Source organism: Balaenoptera borealis (assembly GCF_965194805.1).
Source record: "Balaenoptera borealis genome assembly, chromosome: 1".
Taxonomy (NCBI): Eukaryota; Metazoa; Chordata; class Mammalia; order Artiodactyla; family Balaenopteridae; genus Balaenoptera; species Balaenoptera borealis.
Genome location: NC_138860.1, coordinates 38,396,042 through 38,419,562, shown reverse-complemented (window position 1 = coordinate 38,419,562; position 23,521 = coordinate 38,396,042). Strand labels below are relative to the sequence as shown.

The window sequence follows — 23,521 nt, the reverse complement described above, 5'->3', positions numbered from 1 at the left end:
AGTCAAGTTTGCCCCATGATTTAACTTAAATAAAACCCTGTAAAAATCCACACCATCTTGGAAAGTGGATTTTCCTAAACCTAACTAGAAATGCAGCCACTCTTTAGCTCCTCCCTTAGAGGAGAAGCAATAGGCCCTCTTGGACAGGAGATAGCAGTGCATCACAGGGAGCCCTCCCATCTCCTCTACTCACATTCAAGCTGGAATGTATTGGTGAGGTTTACTGGGACCAGACTTCTCAGAAGTTAAGACCCGTTGGATGCTGTGGTTAGAAAGGATCTCAGAAGTCATCTGGTCTGCCCTCACACCTGTTACAGCAACATCCTGCTCATGATGGACGGCCACTTGGGGACAAGGACCACTGGGTCTCATTTGACTTTGGTTCCCCAGAACCTATAACGTCATTTGTCAAGTAGCAGGTGCTCAATAAATATTGATCGAATTACCTACTGACTGAGTAAATGAATGCATCTCTCTCAGAAACAAAGATTGTCTCCTTGATCAAAACTCTCATTGGGCTCCTCTGAACTCTCTTCTCAACTAGGCTCTGACTCTTGTGTTTCTGTGTTCAACTTTTCCTTGTCCAGTTTTAGCGAGAATTCTACTAAATCAGTTTAATCAGAATCCTCCACCCTCAATATCTGATGCAGTTTTTCATCCTCCACTATTCCCCAGGTGATGTCTGATCACCCTGGCATGCCTTCAGCAAGAATCCTATTAGGTTAATTTAGCCAGAATCCTCTCTTACCCCTGATGTTTCCTCTTGGTAATTTTTAATCCTCTGACTCCCTCTCTGCTCCTTGGCTGTAAATTTCCACTTTTCCTTGCATTTGGAGTTGAACCTCATCTCTTTCCCTTACTATAAAACCCCATTGTAGTAGCCAACCCCCACCCCCCACCTTGAATAAAGTCTGCCTGACCATCTTTTGATGAGTGCCATGAATAATTTTTCTTTAACATCAAAGCTATTTGGACACCTCCAGGGACAGGATGCTTACTATCTCAGAAGGCAATATATTGTTTTTGTAGATCTTTCTGATTATTAGGAAGTTGTTTAAATTGAGTCAAAGATGGATTCCTTGCAAATTTTCTACATATGTCCTCGTTCAGTTCTCTGAAGGCAGCAAAAAAGTCTCTTCCTTTATTCCCTTACTATAGCTTTTGCTGTCCTATTTTTCATGTGCTCTTTCTTCAGTAGCCAGTGACCTCATGCTTTTCCTTGCTGATCTGGAACATATCCAGTGAAATGTTTAACTCACAGATGCCTTGCCATGGCTCTATGATTTAGGTCTCTCCTTTTCTCTTGGCCGTGTTCATGTTGAATGAACTTGTCATAGGTACCATCCTTTCTCAGCTAGCTGCTACTGTAAAAAACTAGCTGAAAGAGAATATATTTCTGGTGGTGATACTATTAGTGATTTTTTTTTCTTCTTTACATTTTCTTGTAATAATGGAAAATATTTACAATAAGAATGTTTTACTTTAATAATCAGGAAAAAAATCTATAAAGCTATTTCTATTATGGAAGAAAGATACTGATAAACTAGCTTATAATAGAGTGTTGATGAACAGTATTGGCCTAGAGAAACTTTATCAAATATTTACTGTTGGAGAAGAAAAAAATTCCTCCACTCTTCAAGGTTCATTTGCCTGGTCTAATAATTAAATTGAGATAAGACAGATTAACAGGAGAAAAACAAATTTAATTATGTATGTACAGGAGCCCCATAAGAATATGAGACCCACAGGAAGTCAGGCAGTTGAGACTTATATGCCATCCTGAGCTGCGGAGAAAAGGGTAGGGGTCTAGGGCTTCAAAGGGAAGGAAGACAATTTACAAGAAGATAGGAAAAGCAAATGTCTGGTAAACAAATGTTTTCCATGCCATACAGAGACAATGGGACACAGAGAGGAATTTGGTCCACAGGCCCTGCCTAGCTTCCCCCCACCCAATTTACCACACCTAGCCCATATTCTCTGTAGCTATCTTTGGTGATAGCTCTCTTCCTGGACCAGGCCCTCAATCTAAATTCTTTTGGGCAGTTAAGGGGAAAGGTAAAAAGTTCTTCCTGAGTCATTTGGGCCTTGATTGTCTTCAGCTCAAATAAATCCACATGCCAAAGTGACACATTTTGGGGAGGCTCATTCTGAAACCCTCCAGTCCTGCCTTTAAAATTTATTCAAGAAATTTTATAGTCCAGAAGTTGAGTTGGTAGATTGCTCCATCTATGGAACCAGTCTCTTAGTCTGAAAATAGATCAGTTTAGTTAAACAGTTGTGTCTCATTTTAGGAGGCAGTGAGGCAGGTGGGCTCCAAAAGTGAGGCCTATGGTGCAAGCAATCAGGTACTTTATAAGAAGCATTTCTATGGAAACAAAAGAAAACAATGGTTAATGATTGGAGCTGACTATAATCTTAGTTTCTGAGTTCTGAAGGCAGTCAGTTGGGAAGATTTCTCAATGTCCAGTTCATGACACTTTCAGATGGAGTGAGGGCAGGCAATGTCAATCTGATATATTTACTGGATTGCAGTTTGAATGTCTCTGGTGATTTTTCTGAGTAGCCACATAGTAACAGGCACAAAGATTGTCCCTACATGAGCTGCTATGGTGATTTCTCTAAAGTTGATATCAAGTTGTCCAGGCTTATTTTTCCAATGGACTTTATTGGTTCCATAAAGTCAACCTTAGTTCCTTAAAGCTGTCTGGTCATATATGAGTCTATATACATTTCTCTCAAATATGACATTTCATTCAAGGCCTTGGTGATGTAACCAACGTTTCTAATTGTGTCCTGTTACAAGGAGAACAGATTCTTAGGGAACTTAGGCAAATAACTGCTGTGAAAATAAGAATACTCACTGAGAGTTTCTGAATTCTGGAGGGATCAGGCAGGGAAAAAAAGTAATTGTTTCATCTTTGTTCACAAAGATATATTTTACCAAATTACTCTAGGAAAAGAGAATAATGTTTGCTTAAATCTGGAAAAACAAAACGTAAAAGAACCAGCGATGTTTCAAACAAAAAGTCATAAAAATTTATAATCATCCTCATCAGTTCATTCAGTCCCATGAAATTAATATTTGTTATACTTGAATCCAGTTTTTCCATTAGTTTTGAAATTTCTTACCCAGGTCAGTTTGATGATCTTAAAATTATCAGAAATCTGTATTCTAGAATACTTTAAAAGTCCTTTCCATGAATCTCTCTAAAGATGAAGTTTTTCAGGAACACTTTTGCAAAAACATCAGAGCAAAACAATGACAGAGTGAGTGACAAAAGACTTAAAAATACCCACTTTTAAAGATCTGATGAGAGTTTATTATAATGTAATTGACAAATAATTTACTTATTTTTGTAACATGCAACATTTTAAGATAATGACTATAATTGTGACTGATTAACATTATACCAGGACATATCAGAATTTTAGGAATTTCATCCAATTTCTAGAACACTCATATTTTTTAAAATTTAATTTTATTTATTTATTTTTATATAGCAGGTTCTTATTTGTTATCTGTTTTATACATATTAGTGTATATATGTCAATCCCAATCTCCCAGTTCATCCCACCACCACTACCCACCTCCTCCACTTTCCCCCCTTGGTGTCCATATGTTTGTTCTCTACATCTGTGTCTCTATTTCTGCCTTGCAAACCAGTAGAACACTCGTATTAATAGTATATAGCTATACAAATACAATCTAACACTTATCTTCACTTATTTGATAATGCTTCATGTAACTTATCAAATAAACCTCATTATTTTAACATCTCTCTTTTTATAAGGAGAGAGAAGAAATCTTTTGAGATGTTCCAGAGGCCCTCTGGAAAATCCCAAAGTTACTTCTGGGTCAAAAATACTTCATTTAAAATTTGATTTGGGGAAGTTTGTCAAAAATATAAGATTTGGACTCTTGACTAAATAGAATCACAGATCATTATGAAACAATATTTAATTAGCCATTTAACCAAAATGACAAGGAGATTTCAAAGGCAAATGTAGAAACTTACATAGTTCTGAGCAAAACTTAGCTCTTTTAATACTTCATTTAGTTAAATAATCAAAAGACCTGATGATAAAGACAACATGGAGCACAGGAAATTATTCTGATAAAACATAGAATTTCTGCTTTTAGGCATATTATTGAAAAAGATAAAGAAAAACCTTTTACAATCTCTTATTGGGAGCAGACCAATAGTTCAACAAAACTTTTCTTTGGCAGATGAAAGAAAATTAAGTTTCAGTTTTATATAAGTACACTATTGACATTAAAACTTATTTTTAAAACCCCTATAATAACAATTCAATTGTAGCAAGCTTGATTATACAAGGTAAAATTCTGTCTTTTTTTCTCTCTCTCTTCCCTACCTTCTATACCATTTAGTTTGTCCTTCATTCTTATCTTTCCTATTCTAAAATAACCAGTTTTACTTTAGGACAAATTTGCTTTCTTTTTCCTTAACACAAATGTACCTCCACACCTCTTACATTTTCTTAGCCCAATCCACATCCTATTTTCCTTGTATTTTCCTTATTACTAGTAGTTTTAATTACACATATTAGAATTTTTAACTTAAAAAAACCTTAATTTCTAGTGAAAATTAAAAAGTAAACAATTGTGAACTGTCTTTTGTATTAGCATTCTGTGGCTTGGCAAATTTATAAATACTTTTTGTAATTTCTAGAAACACATGCTTAGATCTCACAGGAAATTTTTTAGTGTGGCACAAAACATGCTTACTAAGAGACCCAAATATCTTTTGTTCGTTTGTAGTAAGAGGTTAAAAGTATTGAATAGGTAAACTTAGACTTATTTAGCAATTAATGTTTTAGTGTTTTACCTTATTCGGAAATGATCTAGCCATTTAATGAATTCCCATCAGTTAATTTAACTTAGCAAAATTCTAAGGGTGGAAGTTACCAAAGAGATTTGGGAAGCTGTTTTAAAACAGACGTACCATAAAACAATTATTACTGAAAAGTTACCTAAAAACTCTTATGCCACTTAAATCTATTACACAATTCATTTGTTTTTAACAATCATATTTAGATTATGCCTGAAGATTTCATAAGACTTTAAAGCAGCTAGCCATCACCTTAAATTATTTTTCTTGCTGACATATTTTGTAACAGAGATGAGCTTATTTGACTTTCGGTAAACCTAGGTAAAATAAAACTATTATACTTAATGCTGATAACTCTAAAGACATGTCTGTGTTAATTAAACCAACAAACTTAAACTAGATTTTATTCACCCAAAATTATCCTAGATCATGCAAACTTGAACAACATGTGGGTTAATTTCCATTATATTTCTGAGATTTAAAAATACTTAATTTATAAGTGCTTATTTAAAGCCAATTAAATAGAGTTCTTTTACAAATGAATTTGGCAATACCATCCAGAGGTAGAAAAATATATCTGTAATGCACATACATAGACATACATAAAAATGAAGACAGACATAGAGACCGTATAGTTTTTGATTTAAAATTGTAGCCATGGGATGGGTATGACAGTGCAAAACTCACTAGTTTGTAGAATAGTGAATTGGAATAAGTCAAGTGTACCTGACTAGATTTGGGGCAAGAAAGCTTTTATAGCAGTTTGTTTAAAAAGCCTCTTCCCATCCTTTGCCCCTTTTTTCAATCTTAGGAATTAGGAATGGTCTAGATAAGAGTTAATATTTGCATCTCAAAGGCACAGGAAATGAATGCAAGTTCCTACAAGAAAGACTGGTTTCCTAAAACCAATATTTACAAGCCTTTTGAGGTAAACAGGGGAGGTTTTGGGATTGGTAAAAAGGAATAGGTCTTTAGCGCTGCATTTCTACTTTTGCAAAGATCTGTAGGATAAACACAGTTGCTTTTCATTCTTCAAAGAACGAGGCTGCAGCCTAAATGATATGAAGGAGCTGACCTGCCCATCCAACTATACTATCTTCAATTTGCTTCTTTATATCAAGGAAAAGATTTCCAACTAAGATGGAAACCAAAAGATTTATGTCTTTGAAAAGTCCATATAAGGCATTTTAAAAAGCCTTCCTTTTGAGTACACAATTCAACCTTGGACCAATTGACCATAGGGGCAAAGCCTCTAGATTGCTTCTATCAGCCCCTGAACATCAGCCTTCAGCTGATCATTTGTGGGAGGGCCTAGGAGGAATTCTGGTCATCTATTTCCCCTGTGTGTGTATTTTTCTCCCCCAGGGGGCCATCTGACTTGTCTATAATTACGGTATAATCACAGGGGGAAGAATACGCCTTAGCAGTTAATCTAGGTCCTGAAACTGAGTAGGACACTATAAGGCTCCTGGGCGTGGAAGACTTTCTGTGTCCCCCTTTCCTTGTTTTCAGGGAACAGACTCCAGCTTCCATGACCTTCCCTGAGTCTCAAAGGAAAGATTCGAACAGCTGCTAATCAGGGAAGGGAGAGGATGCAGAGATAAGGGAGGAGTAGCCAAGAAACTGTAGTGCAGCCTTGGGGCAGGGTCCTGGTTCTGCCTCAAGAGATACATATAACAATATTTTTGAGCTCTTTATAGAACTAAAACCCCAACAAATGGAAGATGTCAGCATTCTTCATTCCAGAGAAGACCACCTGAGGCCAGATTAAAGGAAACAGAGAAGCTCATCAAGAGATTATCTGAGACCAGATTAAAAGGGTGCCGGCCCTGCACACACCCTAATCTTATCAGCAGTCCCACCCTTGAACCATCACTATAAAACTCCTCAACAAATCCTCCTGGGTGGGGACACACGGTTTTCAAGGGCAGGAGCCTGCTGTGTCCCTCTTTGCCTGGCAAAGCAATAAAGCTATTCTTTTCTACTTCACCCCAAACTCCGTCTCTGAGATTTGATTCAGCACTGCTGCAGAGAGGCCAAGTTTTTGGCATCAGTCCCTGTGAGTGGGGTTGTGAATGGTCACTAATCTTTCAAATTCCTTTCTAAATTTGATACCTAAGACAAATGCATCACTGGGTGGACGATTGTGTGGTATTTTACAGAACACCTTGTTGTACGGAATTTTCTTGAGGTTTGGTGGGTGACCTAGTGTCAATCTAACCTTCTCCATGACCAACTGATCTTAACATGAGAGTCTTTGAGTTAGGTGGTGAGCACTCTAATAGCTTTTAAGTGCTTGATCCATGCCTGCCAATTTCACAGATTTGGCTTCCAAGATGTCCCTTAACAGAAGCCTTTACCTCATATGCACACGAACCCACAGCAAAATGTGTCTAAACATACTCCAGTCTGGTGAGAATCATGAACTCAACCAGTCTGTGAGGATGACTCAAATATCAGACTTACAGGGCCTATGACTACATTCTACCCTATGGTTTTCCTCCTTATGAAAAATGACACAACAGACAGAGACAAAGAAAGAAAGTGGTCATCTCTGTGAGGGAAAGGATCAATAAGAAGCATAACAACAAATCTTTACCAAAGTTGCTATACCTATAATATTTTCTCCTGCTAATTTAAATTTAGAAAAGTAAAGAAAAGACTCTCACCACTCTTGCTTCCATTGGATTTTGCAGGCTGGAAGACTGAATTGGTAAGAATTTTTACTTTCTGCTGGCTTGTTGTCAGAGCTCCCAGTTTTCTCAGCTGTAGCAGCCTCAGACTGAGCAGTGTCCAGTCAGTGAAGTTAATCCTATCTGGGTCACCAACTGTTGGGAAAGAAAAAATTTTCCTCTACTCTACTAGGTTCATTTGCCTGGTCTAATAATTAAATTGAGATAAGACATAGTAACAGGAGAAAAACAAATTTAATTATGTATGTATGGGAGCCCCATAAGAATATGAGACCCACAGGCAGTTAGGCAAGTGAGCTAACATGCTGTTCTGAGCTAAGAAGGTGGTAGGGGTCTAGGACTGCAAAGGGGAGGAAGACAATTTACAGGAAGATGGGAAAAGCAAATGTTTGGTAAACAAACGTTTTCCATGCCATACAAGACAATGGGACACAGAGAGGAATTTGGTCCACAGGCCCTGACTAGCTTCCCTCCACCCAATTTACCACACCGAGCCCATATTCTTTGTAGCTATCTTTGGTGATAGCTCTCTTCCTGGACCAGGCCCTCAATCTAAATTCTTTTGGGCAGTTAAGGGGAAAGGTGAAAAGCTCTTCCTGAGTCATTTGGGCCTTGATTGTCTTCAGCTCAAATTAATCCACATGCCAAAGTGGCACATTTCAGGGAGGCTGGTTCTGAATCCTTTCACTACTAAGTACCAGGCACTGACCTAGGTAGTACAGAGATAAACAAAAAAACAACCCTTTTCATTTAAGTAGCTCTCAGTTTATTTGCTCCAACCATTATGCCCTATGAAAAGAAAATGCTCAGGTTGCTATGGGGGCACTGAGGAGATGCACTGAAAGTAAGCTGGGAGAGCAGCAAAGAACTTTAAAAAGGAGGTGTCTAACAGGGAATGAGGAAGGGAGAATTAAACAGGAAGGTGCACTGATATGCAAGAGATTGTGGTCCCTTTGAGGAACTTCCAAGGGTTTGGTGCATTGGGAGGGCAGGGTGTGAAGGAGGGAGGGGAAGAGTTGAGGCAAGAGGGGTCAAGGTCATGGAGGACTTGCTGCTAGGGTTTTAGACTATTCTGTGTGCATGTACGTGAGGGTAGGGTGGGCGGGAAGAAGGCAGGAAAGGTGAGAGCCTTTAAACAAGGAGGACTAATAACTTTGTCCAGAGAAATGATTGGTAATGGTAGAGTTCCTGGCAACATGATTGTTAGAAGGAAAGATTTCTGGGTAAAGAGAGCGGGGAATTGGAGCATATACGTGCTTTCATTTTTCAAGGAATATCATACTTGTAACTACCCAGAGCCCTTCTGCTCTGCCACAGGAAATGGGAAAAGTCATTGCTTAAGGCATAAGAACATATGTTCTAGAACCAGTCTTCCTAAATTCTAATCACAGTTCCATACCTATTGGTGATGTATGTGATCATGGCCTCTCTGTGTCTCAGTCTCCTCATCTGTAAAGTGAAAATAATAATAGTACCCACTTTATTAGGTTGTTGGGAAGATTAAATGAATTAGCATATAGGCATGGCTCTTAAAGAGTAATATTATTAGGTATGGCTTATCTTCTAAAGGGTACCGGAAGATGCCACTCAAAAATATACCTCTTTGGCATATGGATTATTTTGAGTTAAAAGGCAGTTGAGAACCAGAAGGTGCAGGCAAAGCCCTAAAAGGAGGGCACAAATTTTCCTTTTACAAAGGAAATTTTCACTTTAAGAGATGTCTCTGTTGCCCATACCAGGAAGAGGAGGACTCTTAACAATTCTTATCACCAATGTAAATCTGCATAACAAATCTCACCAAACAACACTTTACTAAACAAGTTTACCACCATACTTTCCTGGTCACCTTTCCAAAACTTGCCTCCTCATCCCCCCCTTCTACCCAGAGACCCCAAACACTTTTTCCTTTTGTTTAGCCTAAGATGGTACATAAGCTCAAATTCCAACCACCCCTTTGAGTTACTCACTGCTGGATGCTCCTATGAGCAATGCACCTGTTAATAAACTTCTGTTTGTTTCTCTCTTGTTAATCTGGTTTTGACCAGTCTCATGCATAGGAGTCCTGCTGAAGAACCTAATCTGGGTAAAAGAAAAATAAATTTTTCTCCCCTACACTTTTCGCCATTGTTCTATCTATCAAGGAGAAAGAAGGGTTGAATGGGATTTGGAGTCAGAAACAGCATGCCTCCATAACTAACTGTGTGACTTGCACAGTTTAACCTCTACCAGTCCCAGTTTTCCTGTTGAAAATGCATATAATGATAATTCCCACCTCACAGGGTCTTGTGGGGATCAAACGAGATAATGGGTGCAAAAACACTTTATAAATTGTAAATTGTCGAATACCAGCCACTAGATTAATATTCTCTCACCAGTCCTCCCATGAAGAGGGCAGGAGGGGTCTCCCTGCTTAAAAAACTGAAGGCCAAAGGGGTTCAGTAATTTACCACAATTCTTCTGCATGTCTGGGTCAGGTCTGGCCTGGGACAGGCCTCTGCACTCAGCAATTTCCCTACACAGTCTGGTCAAGTGTGCTCTGCTGGCCACCTCCACACCCAAGAATTCACATGATTAAAAGCAAAATCCTGGGCCAGTCCCCCCTGCCACTTCACTGGGTTCTAATTGCCTCTTCCTTCAGAAATAGGAATAATTAAATAGCAGCTTTATTTTAATATGCCTCAGGTCAGGCTCAGCATTCTGCATCCTTGGTCAATTTCCCCACATTTCTTAGCTAATCTGGGGGAGAGGAAACTGTCCAGAAGCAGTTCATTTGCATCAAAAGCACTATAATTTGTAAGTAAATGGCATTGCTTTTAAATGCAAAGGAGCTTTCGTGAGCTGACAGAGAAGACTGTCTTTGATTCTTCAAATAACTGCGACCCCTAATGTTCTGGAAATAATCTTTCCTTCTCTCCAATTACACCCATCCCATTAGGATCCCCCCTTAACCCCTCTTCAAAATATAGCCATTAAAATTTCTCCAATCAAAGGCAACTCTCCTTGCCCACAGGAGGACTTATTTGAGGAACAATCCTCAGTTGGGCAGACACATTGAGATGCTACTAAATGCCAAGTGTTGGGAAACAAAGATGAATAGGACACTGTCACGGCTGTTAGGAAGTTTACAATCTTGGAAGATAAGGCTGCTACATGTGTAATAGAAGATAGAATATGTGGTTTGAAGAGAGATGCAAAATGTTCCATGAATTAGTCTGAACCTGCTTGGGAGATTAGGAAAGACATGGAGAAAGATGGTTACTATTTTGGAGCTCAAAATCTGATATGATCTCTCCACCAAATCAGTTCTCCACTGTCCTCCACAATCCTTACTCACCGCATGGTCTCGGTGCAGTTCCTTTGCTCATGCTTGGTCTTCCATATTTGACAGTCCTTCCTGTGAAAAGACAACAGCCCCAAAAGGAAGTCACTTGTCACCAGATGTCATCAAACCAAGACTTAATATCCAATTTAATGACACTTTCAGCCTTTCCAAGGAATGAAATCTTAAACCAGTCAAGCTGGAATTACCTGGTCAACATTAATGAGGTCATCTAACTGATAGATCCCTGCTGTCACCAATAGGAAGGTGGCCTTGCCACAAACAATCCACTTTTAGCAGGTATAAATTCCTTATCCTGATCCCTCCTGCATATAAGAGTCTTCTGTTTTGTACAGTTCCTCAGGCTCCTTTCTAGTTGCTAGATGGGATGCTGCCCGATTCATGAATTGTTGCATAAAGCCAATAAGATCTTTAACATTTTGCCAACTACAAATTGGCACTTGCCATCTACCTCTACAAGGATTAAAAGTCATGAGCCACTGCAGCTGCTGACTTTCAACAGCCCCTGAAAGGAGTTCAGGGTGGAGATCAGGAATGAGGCACTCTGTGCTCTGGGAAAAACTGGCAGAACAGGCTTTCAGATAGTTAGATATTTTCAGGAGAAGATTTTATGAGCCCAATTCTTGCATCTCCTTGTATCTGGAAAAGTTCTAAAATCATTAACTGTGATATTTGCTCCTCGTGACTAGCAGCAAGCCTCTGCCAAAATGTGTGCTTGACTGCACGCACCCCCTTCACTAAAATCATATATAACACTGACCTTCCCCCCTACCTCTTCGAAGCAGTTCCTCAGAGCTGTCCAAAATGCTGTCTCCCAAGCTATAGTCCTCATTTTGCCCCCAATAAAACTTAACTCACAACTCTCCCGTTGTGCTTATTTTTTTTCAGTCGACAGTTAACTCAGTTGAATTTTGTTTTTTTAACAGTTCTTAGTTAAATCATCACTCCCTCCAGGAGTCCACCAGGAAGAAACTTCACCATTGTTAAAAAAACAAAATTCAACCAAGTAAATTTGAAGATCTAATAGGCTTTATTCAATGATTCATGAATTGGGTAGCACGGTATCTGGCAACTAGAAGAGGACTCCAAGGGGTTGTACAAAATGAAAGGTTTTTATAGGAAGAAGGGTGCGGTAAGGGAGCTATTAGAAAAAGAAAAGAAAGGATTATTTTTAGGCCAGGATATCTTCTTTTCTGGGAGAAGGGAAAGGCTATGGTTTCATCATGCAGATTGCCTCTTCTTCCTCTGAGGGGATGGAGAGGGTCCACATGACAGATTACTTTATTGGTGTTGACCAGAAAATTCCAGACTGGTTGATTAAGGTTACATTTCTAGCGAAGGTCTAAACTGCAATTAGGTTAGGTATTACATCTAGGTTTGGTATCATGGGTTTTGCATAAGTGATACCATTTTGGGCCTGTGCTTATTCTCTTTGACACCATCTAAAGTGAATTGGTGTAGCCTATTAACTAGCTTCCGGTCTCTTTTCGAGCCTTTGTTCTGTATACTCTGTGCCTGAATTCTTTCTCACTTCGAGCAGACCTCTGAATGCTGAGGATAGATGGTTCAATGGGAGATTAGAACTGGGAGTGGATTGGAATCCAGCCTCTGACCTTAGCCAGCTGTGTAAATTTGGGGAAGTTATACAGGCCCTGAACGTCACACTCCTCATCTGTAAAATGATAGTAATAATTATCACTGTACCGAGTTACTGAGGGGAGATGGCTAATGGATATAAAGCAGTTAGAAACTGCTTCATAAAAAAATGTTTGTGTTCCTTATGGCTATAAATCATTAGTTTTATTGGGTGTGTTAGGCCGTTTCCTGGGTTTGTAGGAAGATCTTTTCCTGGTACTTGGTATTTAGTAGATGATAAATAAGTGCTTACTGAGTGAATTAATGCTCTGTTTCATCTCTATAAGTTTGTGTATGCTTTTGCTCGCATTTGGAATATCAGCACATTAATCCCTCTCTCCCCACCACATAACTTGGTTAACTACTATTAATTATTTGAAAAGCAGTCCTGCAGCCCACTTCCAAGCTAGACAGCTCCAGTTATGGAGTAGAAAAAATAAGGGTAGGAAGACTTGTTTTTTCTGGAATGTCATGTCATTGACTACATTACTACTGTTCAAAAGTAACCACTGCCTCTTCCCTACCACACTGATGGTTGGCTTGACCATGTGACTTGCTTTACCCAATGAAATGTGAGAAGCAGAGTCACGTGTCATTTCCAAGAAAGAGTTTTAAGAGCCAGTATGTGAACTGCCACAATCTCTTTTCCCTCTGCAATCCCACCAGTCATGCTCTTCCACCTGCATGGGAACTGGTTAGAGAACATGGGGCAGAGCCATGAGTGACCTGCAATGCAAATGTATGAGAAATAAACCTTTGATGCTGTAAGTTTCTGAGGTTTGAGGGCTATTTGTTACTTCAGCTTACCCTGGCTGATATAGCATATTATCTGGCTTTTCTTCCTCTGAGGTGCTGCCCAGCCCTTTTCTCCCATTCTGGTGATTGCATCAATTCCATGCCTTAATATTTACCAAACATATGTATCTCAAGCCACAGTCCTCACGGTGTAGATAGCCTGCTAGCACCTGAAACTCAGCAGACACAGAACCAGACTCACTTTGTTCCCTACCCTCCCCAAATCTGCTGCTTCTCCCATCATCCTTTCTATATCCAGGGACTAACTAGAGAAATCTGAGAAGCCACTGGGACCATTCTCAAACCCTTCATTCCACTGAGGGGTGAGGCTGATCACTTCTACTGCTGAAATGTCTCTCACTTCTGTTTTCTCCTTTTAAAGTCTCTAACCCTAATCTCGCCTTCCATTGTCACCTGAATGCCTACAGGGGCCCTGCAGCTAGCCTCCCTGCCTTTTGTCTCTTTCCTAATCAATCTGTCAATCCTAACATTTGCAGGGCCTGGGATAAAAATGTGAATGGAGACCCAAACATTAAATGTCTAAATATTTAAAATGTATAAATCAAGATAAAAAACATGCTAAACAGAATATATTCTGGTTTCCTGTCTTAACAAATAGACCTTCATAATGACCTGGAAGCCCAGATCAAATTTCAAATTTTGGGGGGTTACATGATGGAATATATAGAACAGGAAGAACTGGATCCTGGACACCAGCTCGTCATCCACACCCTTTTCTCTCCCCATTCCTGGCTTTATTCATGACATAAGAAGTTTTGCACACACATGTGAGAATTCTGAGCCTGCATGTGTAAGATTCATCCACACCCCCTGCAAGCAGCCAAGCTTTGCCCACCCTTCAGCCTAGGGTGAATATGACAAAACACAGTCTGCCCTTAGGATGAAGAATCAAAGATGGTAATAGTTTCTGCCATGGAAGTGGGCTTGCAGCCATGTGTGTAGGGAATTCCATGATCCCGACACCCTGAGGGAAGGACACTCTGGAGGGAAGGACATGGGCTAGAATGCTTTGTCCTCCTGGTTCCTTGTACTTTCACCCTATGGGAAGGGCGTGACTAGAGATATGGGTCAAAGTGCATCCTACTTAAGTGGAAGGCCTAGGGCAGGGGTCCCTCTTCCTGAGCCTAAGAGCAATTCTATAAACCATAATCACAATCAACATTGATTGAGCATCACTGATGTGCCAGGCGTTGTTCTAAATTACTTACTGATGAAGAAACTCAGCACATCTCTTAATTTGCCCAAATTATACTGTTACTGAACACAAGTTTGTGTGCCTGTTGTACAGTGAGGCCAAACTGAAAGCTCGGATTTTAGAAGAGAAATCTTTGTTGCAGGGCCCAGCAAGGAGAACAGGCGGCTCATGGCCAAAAAACTCTTGAACTCCCTGAAGCATTTCAGCAAAGCATTTTAAAAGTGAGTATTTCAGCAAGGTGAGGGAGGGGCTTCCCAGGGTCTGTGATCAGCTCGTGCACAGTTCTCTGATTGGTTGATGCTGAGGTCACAGGGCAGTTAACATTATCCATCCTTAGGCACCAGAAGGTCTGGGAGCTATGTGCTCATGATCATCAAGCAGTTAATTTCTTCCATTTGGTGGTGGTTTTTAGTATCCGAAAAATTCAGGAAGTATGCATGAGATACTAATATCTAGGTACTTCAGAGAGGAGCTACAGCAGAAGATATGGGGGAGGGGTCTGTCATGGAAAGGCCCCAAAGGGTTCTGACCAATTACAATACAGCTCATAAGAGGCAGAGTTAGGGATTGAACCCAGGCAAATCGAATCCCAGAACCACAGCACATAACATGCTACTCTGCCACTAGAATCAACTGAAAATCCCAGATCTGATTGAAGCCGTCTCCTGTTCACCAAAATGCAGTGTGTGACCCAGTAAAGATAATATAGAGAAAGAACTCCAAGATTTGGAGCCAGAAGATTTTGGTTTTAATGTTAGCTCTACCATCTGCTAGCTCTGTCTATTAATCAAGGAACTTTGCCTTTCCATAAAATTAGGAGAGTAATAATATGTCTCCCATTGGGGATTAAGTGAGTAGTGAATATGAAAAGCTATAAAGCTTTGTTATTATTAAGTCTGTTATTATTAAGATATTACAGTTACTATGGATACATAATAAATTACCCTAAAACTTAGTAGTATAAAAGAACCATTTGTTATGCTCCTGGATTCTATGGGTCAGGAATTTCAAAAGGGTATTTTCTCTGCTCTTCAACGTCTGGGGTCTCAGCTGGAAGACTTGAAGAATGGGAGCTGGAATAACGGAAGACTTGCCTTCTGCCAATGATGCCGGCCGTTGGCTGAGATCTGCAATGGGGCTGAAGGCTGAAACACATGTGAGGTATCTGCATATACCTGGCCATCCTCAAATTGTGGTGGCTGGATTACATGGGTGACATGGAAAGATAGTGATAGAGACAGATAGAGATAAAGATAGAGAGACAGAGACAGAGAGAGAAAGACAAAGAGATGGAAATGGTAAACAATGTTCAACAAATCTCTGCCCCTCCTGGTTTGTATCTTTCTGAAGTGACATCTCTCCACATTTTCCACGTTAGCTGGGGATCCAATTGCAAGGTGTCCTTGCCATGGCATTAAGCATCACAAATCAGGATGGATCCTTGTCTGCTTGCCTGAAACATCCCTCGTCTTTCTGGCGTATATTGGATGAATATTTTGTTAAGAGCAGGTAAGTAGCTGTGCAACTTTGCTTTTGAATGGAGGAATTTACGGTGTATCAAGCAGCAACTTGCCCTCCAACATCATATTATGTTAATCCTTCTCCATCATATGAAGGTGATTTGACACAGTGTAATGTGAGATGACTATAGAACATCAAAGAAAAAGATGGGGGGGGGTTTACTGCCCAGCCTCCTGTTCCTGAAAAGGAAGATGTTCCCAAATGGGCTGTCCTAAACAACCTGAGAGCCCAGGGGATCACTACTGTTGACTAAAAGAATTTTGTGCACAGCATCTCATTTACTCCTTACACCATAATCTTGTGGGATAAGCATGGGTAGCGCTCACATTTTACTTTTGAGACAGTGAGGACTCAGACAGTCCAAGTTACTTTCCTAAAATCACATGGCTGTTAGGATGTGGAGCTGGAAGTCTGGAGGAACATGAGGGTTGTCCAGTGCATGAGCTTCGAAGCCTGGGTTGCCTGATACTGAGCTAGTGGGGATCAAGGGATCCCCCTCCCACAGAAGGAGGGGTTGTGTCAAAACTTAGCTTCCCACTGGTCTTGAGGGCCCCAAGCATCCCAGGCAACATGGAGCTGTGTTTCTCAGTATCTCCCTAAGAGCCAGCAACTAAGCTTAGACTGCTAGACATTTGAGCTCCAAATGTGTATCTATCTCCCCCATACAAAGCTGCTCCCACCCTCACCCCACAAAACAATGAGCGGATGGAGGTGTTGGGGGCCTCTGCTGGGATTCAGCTGCACTCTGGCCACTTCTCTGGCCACAGGACATAGAGAGAAGGCCCCCTGTGTACACCTACTGAAGTCCTGCCCAACAGTGCCTTCACCCTGATAGGGCTTGCTGGTGTTGTTGGAGCCCTTGTTTTACAAAGACAAATCCAGACCCTCTACTGGACATCCTCTGCTTCCTGTGATGTTTGAGGCCATTGTACTTCATGTGGACCTGTTCACATTTATTCAACTTTAATTTATATTAACTCATTACCTACATAATCTCATAGAATCCAGGAGGGTCTGGGAATGCAGCATGAAATACTATTCTACATCACAAGGAAACTTGTTCTTTCAGATCTGCATCCTAAGGAAATGCTTGGAGATAAATAGAAATAAAATAAGCTTTTTTGAAAACAAAGCTGTTCTCTATTGACAATTGTTTTTCTATATCTAGGTAGAATTATGTTCACAAGATCAGGGTAGATATTCCTTTGGATTTGAAGAATCTGTTTGGAACAGTGTTTGAATCATTATCTCCAAAATGAGCCCCAGTTGAAAGCTCTCCTAAGATCATGTCTTAACAGGGAAAGGGAACTCACTCAGCTACCTGGGAATGATGTTGCTGTATCAATTTGGGCAAAAGGAATGATTTTGAAATGACACAGACAATCTGACATAATGTAGATCCAGAAGTTGGAATCAGGAGCAATGAGACTGCTTGAAAAGTGAATGGGCTGCTTGAGAACAAAGTAAATTTTGTTTCTCAGAGGAATTCAGATGGGCGACCATTTGGTGAGGTTACATTAGAATGACCAGAAGAATTAGATGGGGACAGTAATAATAATAATACTAACGGTAATTTTTATTTTTTGAAACTTATTCTAGGCCTAAGAAGGAGCTAAATTCTTTACATACACAGTATTACTTAATCCTCACAACAACCTCATGAAGCAGATATTATTATCCACATTTTGAGGATGAGAACACTGAGGTGCAGAGGTTAAATAGTATATTCAAGCTTAAACATCACAGAAATAGGTTTAAATCCAAGTCTTTCTGATTCTAAAAGCCCTTGTTCTGGGACTTCCCTGGTGGCGCAGTGGTTAAGAATCTGCCTGCTAATGCAGGGGACAAGGGTTCGATCCCTGGTCCGGGACGATCGCACATACTGCGGAGCAACTAAGTCCGTGCACCACAACTACTGAACCTGAACTCTAGAACCCATGAGCCACAAATACTGAGCCTGCATGCTGCAACTACTGAAGCCCACATGCCTAGAGCCTGTGCTCCACAACAAGAGAAGCCACTGCAGTGAGAAGCCTGTGCACTGCAATGAAGAGTAGCCCCCACTTGCCACAACTAAGGAAAGCCCACATGCAGAAACGAAGACCCAACACAGCCAAAAATAAATAAATTAATTAATTTTTAAAAAAGTTGGAAAAGATACCTTTAAAAAATAAATAAATAAAAGCCCTTGTTCTTGACAATTAGTCCTGGAAGTCAATGACATTCTTCTAAAGAATTCTCTGACTCCTGATAAACTCTTGACTTCTTGATTTAATAGGCATGGAATAAGTCCCATTACGAGGGAAGTTCAGAGCCCTCGCACTGTATGTGGTTACACTGGAGGCTATTTTCCTACAATATTTTCCTCTGTGTGGTCCCCACCTCTCTACTGGTAGATAGAGATGAGCAAAGTCAGGCCTCCTGGCAGACAGTGAGTGGGGGCTACCTGCCGAGAGTAATAACCTGTTGTATTGTAAAGTAGAGGGCTGCAGGACAGGGTTACTCCAGGCCACTGAGAGTGCAGAAGGCTCCTTTGAAGTAGAGAGTGTAGCTTCCTTGGGGAAGAGTTCCCCAGTGGGTGTCCATGGCACCAATGGGTCTTAGGGGTGCCAACATACTGATTCCTCAGTCAGCACGGCAGGAGGGCAGGTCCTGGGATAGCCAGAGCCTGGATCCAGAAACCCTAATGGCCTTTGGCCACAAACAGGCTCTCTGATTTCCCTGGTGTTGTATAAACATCATTTTGTATATGTGCCTGGATGTGAAAAAGTGAGAAAACCTTATTAAAAGCATATTGCAGGGGCTTCCCTGGTGGCGCAGTGGTTGAGAATCTGCCTGCCAATGCAGGGGACATGGGTTTGAGCCCTGGTCTGGGAGGATCTCGCATGCCGCAGAGCAACTAGGCCCGTGAGCCACAATTACTGAGCCTGCGCGTCTGGAGCCTGTGCTCCGCAACAAGAGAGGCCTCAATAGTGAGAGGCCCACGCACCGCGATGAAGAGTGGCCCCCGCTTGCCGCAACTGGAGAAAGCCCTCACACAGAAGTGAAGACCCAACACAGCCAAAAATAAATAAATAAATAATTTTTTTAAAAAAAGCGTATTGCAGGCGGAATGTTAGTTAGGAGGAAATCACTGAATTTTATGGATTTTATGGGAAACTGAGGCTCAAGAGATTTACTCTGGAGGCTGTGCACAAGTTCCCTTCAGATTCAGTCAGGATGATAGTAAGAAGGAGGAAAGAAAAATAAAACAAAAAGAAAAACAGAAGGAAAATAGAGGATGTCTACTGTCAAAGGGGAGGGAGCTGGTGTGAATGTTGTGGAGCCTTCAGACCCATTACAGTCAAGCAGGACCTTAGCCAGGGACTTCTTAGCAAGGGGAGATGAATTATTGAAATGCCGGAGTTTAACATGCTATTCTTACTAATAAGCGCTCTTAGCTACAACCCCAAAAATGCCACTGGATGTCAAGAGAGGATTCATAATGACACTTAAGTTTACAAAGAATCCCATTCTGAAAGTGCAGCCATACATAACACATTATCCACGTCGTGCTGAGCTCATATTTAATTCTGACAAAGGACAAATATGAGGTGGTGAGAACTTGATGGTTTTTTCTGCCGCCACTAGAGAGAAGTGTTGGGGCATATTGTTTTTGACGTGGCACCTCAATTAGGCCTTAAAGAATAGGTAGTACATGCTTGATGAAATAGGAGATGGTACACTGATCCGAGGAGAATTCAGCAGCTTGGTTTGAGGTTTAAGTTTGATGTTCCCCCACCAGGGACCCACCAGTCACAATAATTACATTGCTGTCTTTTCATAATATGATTTATTTAGATGTTGCTTTATGAATTAATTCCCTCTAATTGCTGCTCCTCTCACTGTAAATCAAGGTTTCTTGCTTTCTGTAGTAAGACGAACATTATCCTACAGTGCAGTAATTAGTCCAATTAGGAAGCAAGGCAGATGTGGAAAACCAATTAGTTTCAGGAATATATCTGTGCCTATGTATCCCAAGCACTGTTCAATTGAAATTTAATAGCAACTTAATAAAACATTGTTTTATTCATAAACCATCTCCTCCTTCCAAGCTCCCATTTGTTTGTTTATCTGTTCATTTCTAACGGAGCCAGCGCCAACTTGCTTCATGCTTGGCGAGTCTCTTTCCATGCAGAGAAGATTATTATTTTCTCCCTGTTATTGGAGTGAAGGGATCCTTGCTTGGAGAAGGAGGCAGAGGCCAGTGGTTTGGGGAGGGGTGAACTTTTGGCATCCTCGTCCTCTTTATCATAAACATAACCATCATTTGATCCAGGGACTTAAACCAGGAGGTGTCAGCTCTGCATTCTACATACACACATGTACATACATACTTACACACACAGAAACATACACATGTATACACAGATACATACACATATACACATATACACATATATAGATACACATGCACATACATAAACTCACACGGACACACACGCGCACACACAGATAGATACACATATTAACATACACACTTACATGCATACACATGCATACACATACATACACACATACACACAGAATCATGCATGTATATACACACAGGTACGCATATATATCCAAACATACATGCACACTCATACATATGTATACACATATACATGTACACACACATGTTCTTGGCCACTCTCCCTCAAAGGAACCTTGTTCCTAGGCCCCTTAGGAACCCACAAATCACCAACAAAACAAAATGGTTTAACATGCAAACAGTTTGTGCTCTAACCCAAGACAAATTACCATGGATGACACCACCCAGCTACACACGTAGACAAACCATTTCACCAAGTGTAAAAAAAGGAAGAGGGTTATACCATCCCTTGATTTAGTGTAGGATCTGGGGAGTGAAGCAATGCACACAGAGTGAGGAAAAACTCATGTTTCTTTAGTTGATGAAGGGCTGGCTGACTTTCACTAAAACTGCAGCTCAATTCTCTCTAGAAAGTGGAAGGCAGGAGGTGTCCGTTGCATTTTGTCTGAGGATTGTAGGTACCTAGAATCTCAGCGAGAAAGGGATCCTCAGGAGTGCAAAGACCCTTCTACATACAGTATTTGATGGAAGAATCTGAAAGCCAGAGAAGGGAGCTGGCTTCTCTCCGCAAGGTGGCAGAGCTAAATTAGCTCAAGGGCCTCTTGACTCATCAAGCTGCCATGTTCTTTGCACAGCATTCTGCTGCTTCCCCTTAGGAAACACATTTCTAGTTTCTAGAACATCTGTGTACAAGAGTTATTTAAAAAAATCTATCACAAGACAATCACAATAACTGAAAATCCCTATTCACTGCTTGATCTGATAGGTAAATTACTGAACTTTTGATTTATGTAACTCATTATCACTGCACGGTGGCTGCAGTGATACACTCCATTTGTTTCCTTGATCATTATGTGGTTGCTTCTCTCTGTGTCCTGAAAGCAAGACCTTAATGATAACCAGCAAGGGTAATACAATTAGCAAGATGTGGCATTAGCGTGTGCAGTTAGCTGTGTGAGGATGTGTGTTGGGAAGGCGCAAGTGATGAGGATTTCAGTCCAAGAAGTTCATCTTTTGGGAGCAGTGACCCCCTTCTCTCCTGACCCAGGAGAGGGATGGAGCCTGTGAAAGTTCTATTTAGATGTCTAGACAGTCCAATTGGGGGCCCTTGGGTACAAGCTGTAGTGTTGGGGGGAGGGGAAGGGAAGAGGGAATAGTGTCAGTGTGGAAAGGAAGAGAAAGGATGGTGACAAATCTGTGGTGGGTCTCAGAAGAGGGCTGCCCTCGTGACCTGAGAGATGAAGTTGCTCATTCCAGCTCACAGGAAGTCATTATTGCTCTTCTGATTGCATCTCTCCCTTGGGGGACATTGTGACAGCGCTGGGGTTACAAACGCCCAGCCACTCCAGAGGGGATGATGCACCAACCTAAGCTGGTGGAGGGGTGTTAAATCAAAGCTGGAGGAGCAGAAATATTTTCCTTGCCTTCCCAGCCTTTCACCTGTACAGGCACTTTTGGGGGGTGGGTAGGGTAAAAAAGGCAACTGTCAATCAAACCAGTAACATTCTTAAAAAGTCAGACTCCTTTCTGACAATTCCATACAATTTAATTCAACAAATGCTTATTGAAGAATACCTGACAGTTATAATTATCATTAATAATATAAATAATAATATACTGTACTGGAGTGTATGGCTTATTTAAAGAACAATCATATAGGATTCCTGGCCTCAGAGTTTACAATCTACTCAGTCATGAGCAAATGGTCCAGATGCCTGTAAGACATAGATAATGAGTGATACAGGAAGCTTCCAAGCAGTGAAGGGTCTGAGAGAAAGGGGGAGGGGGTCAGAGGAAGCTTCATGAAGAACATGATATGTGAGCTGTATCTTGAGAAATGGTGGGTTTGGGGCACGCAGAAGACATCACTGCAGGCAGAAGACATCATTGCAGACAGAAGGAACAGCCGGCAGCCACGTGGTCATAGGAGAGTAGTGGTCATTGTCAGAGGTAGCAGGAATCCAATTTGTCTAGAACGGGGATGGCAGTGGACTTTAAAGGTGGGATCTGCTCTTTAGTTTGGTGGGCACGGGGCAACAACGATAGCCTTGACCAGGTTGTCTCATATTCTTGGGACACTTCTAACACAGAAACCACTTCAACGATCCATCCTATCGCTCTGCTAAATGATTGTTTTGGAAAGTGAAATGCATGAACCCTTGCAAATGACATTTATTTATTTTAAAAAATATTTATTTATTTATTTGGCTGCGCTGGGTCTTAGTCGTGGCACACAGGGTCTTTAGTTGCAGCATGCGGGATCTTTAGTTGCGGCCGGTGGTCGAATGACTAAGATTCCGTGCTCTCAATACAGGGGGCCTGGGTTCGATCCCTGGTCAGGGAACTAGATCCTGCATGCATGCCGCAACTAAGAGTTCACATGCCGCAAATGACACTTAATTCTGTGCCCCTCACAACTCTTTATCAGGCGAGTCTTCAAGCACACGCTCCTTGCAGGCTTGTCTACAGTGACAATATTGTATTATTCGTGAGTCCCAAGATTTATAAACTACTGCTGTAGGGTCAGTTTTGTAATAACTGAGCAGAATAATTTTTCTCTGTTATTAATGCATGTGTGTGTGCGGGGGGAGGTGTTGAATACTAAAAATAGCAGTGATTTAAGTTTTTCCAGGGACTTCTCAGGGCAACACATCTCCAGGAGTCTGTTATTTGGAGGGAACTGGAAACCAGGACAAAAGCTCAAAGACTCTTCTCAGCCTTCCCTGGGGCCCGCATTGATTGTGGGAAGTTCTGCCTTCAGGGCATCTGCTTTCCCAAGAAATCAATGCAACAACACGAGTGAGAAATGAGTAACAGCAACTGCTTAGCATCCATTCTTCCTTGTAATTAATATCACTTGGCTGCTTGAACAGCCCGGAGCTGTCTGGTGGAGAAATG

General features: G+C 41.0%; 1 long non-coding RNA gene across 2 annotated transcripts; it reads right to left on the bottom strand.

The window, feature by feature from the left end:
• Window positions 1–1,682: 1,682 nt before the first annotated feature.
• LOC309634142 lies at window positions 1,683–20,740 on the bottom strand. Of its 2 annotated transcripts, XR_014247873.1 has the most exons (5): window positions 11,072–20,740; window positions 10,878–10,937; window positions 8,943–8,992; window positions 7,520–7,678; window positions 1,683–2,365 (listed from the first exon to the last, which is right to left on the bottom strand). It is a non-coding gene; the product is annotated as an uncharacterized lncRNA (long non-coding RNA). The 2 variants fall into 2 exon arrangements; XR_014247874.1 differs by lacking the exon at window positions 8,943–8,992 and having other exon boundaries at window positions 11,072–20,739.
• Window positions 20,741–23,521: the final 2,781 nt, after the last annotated feature.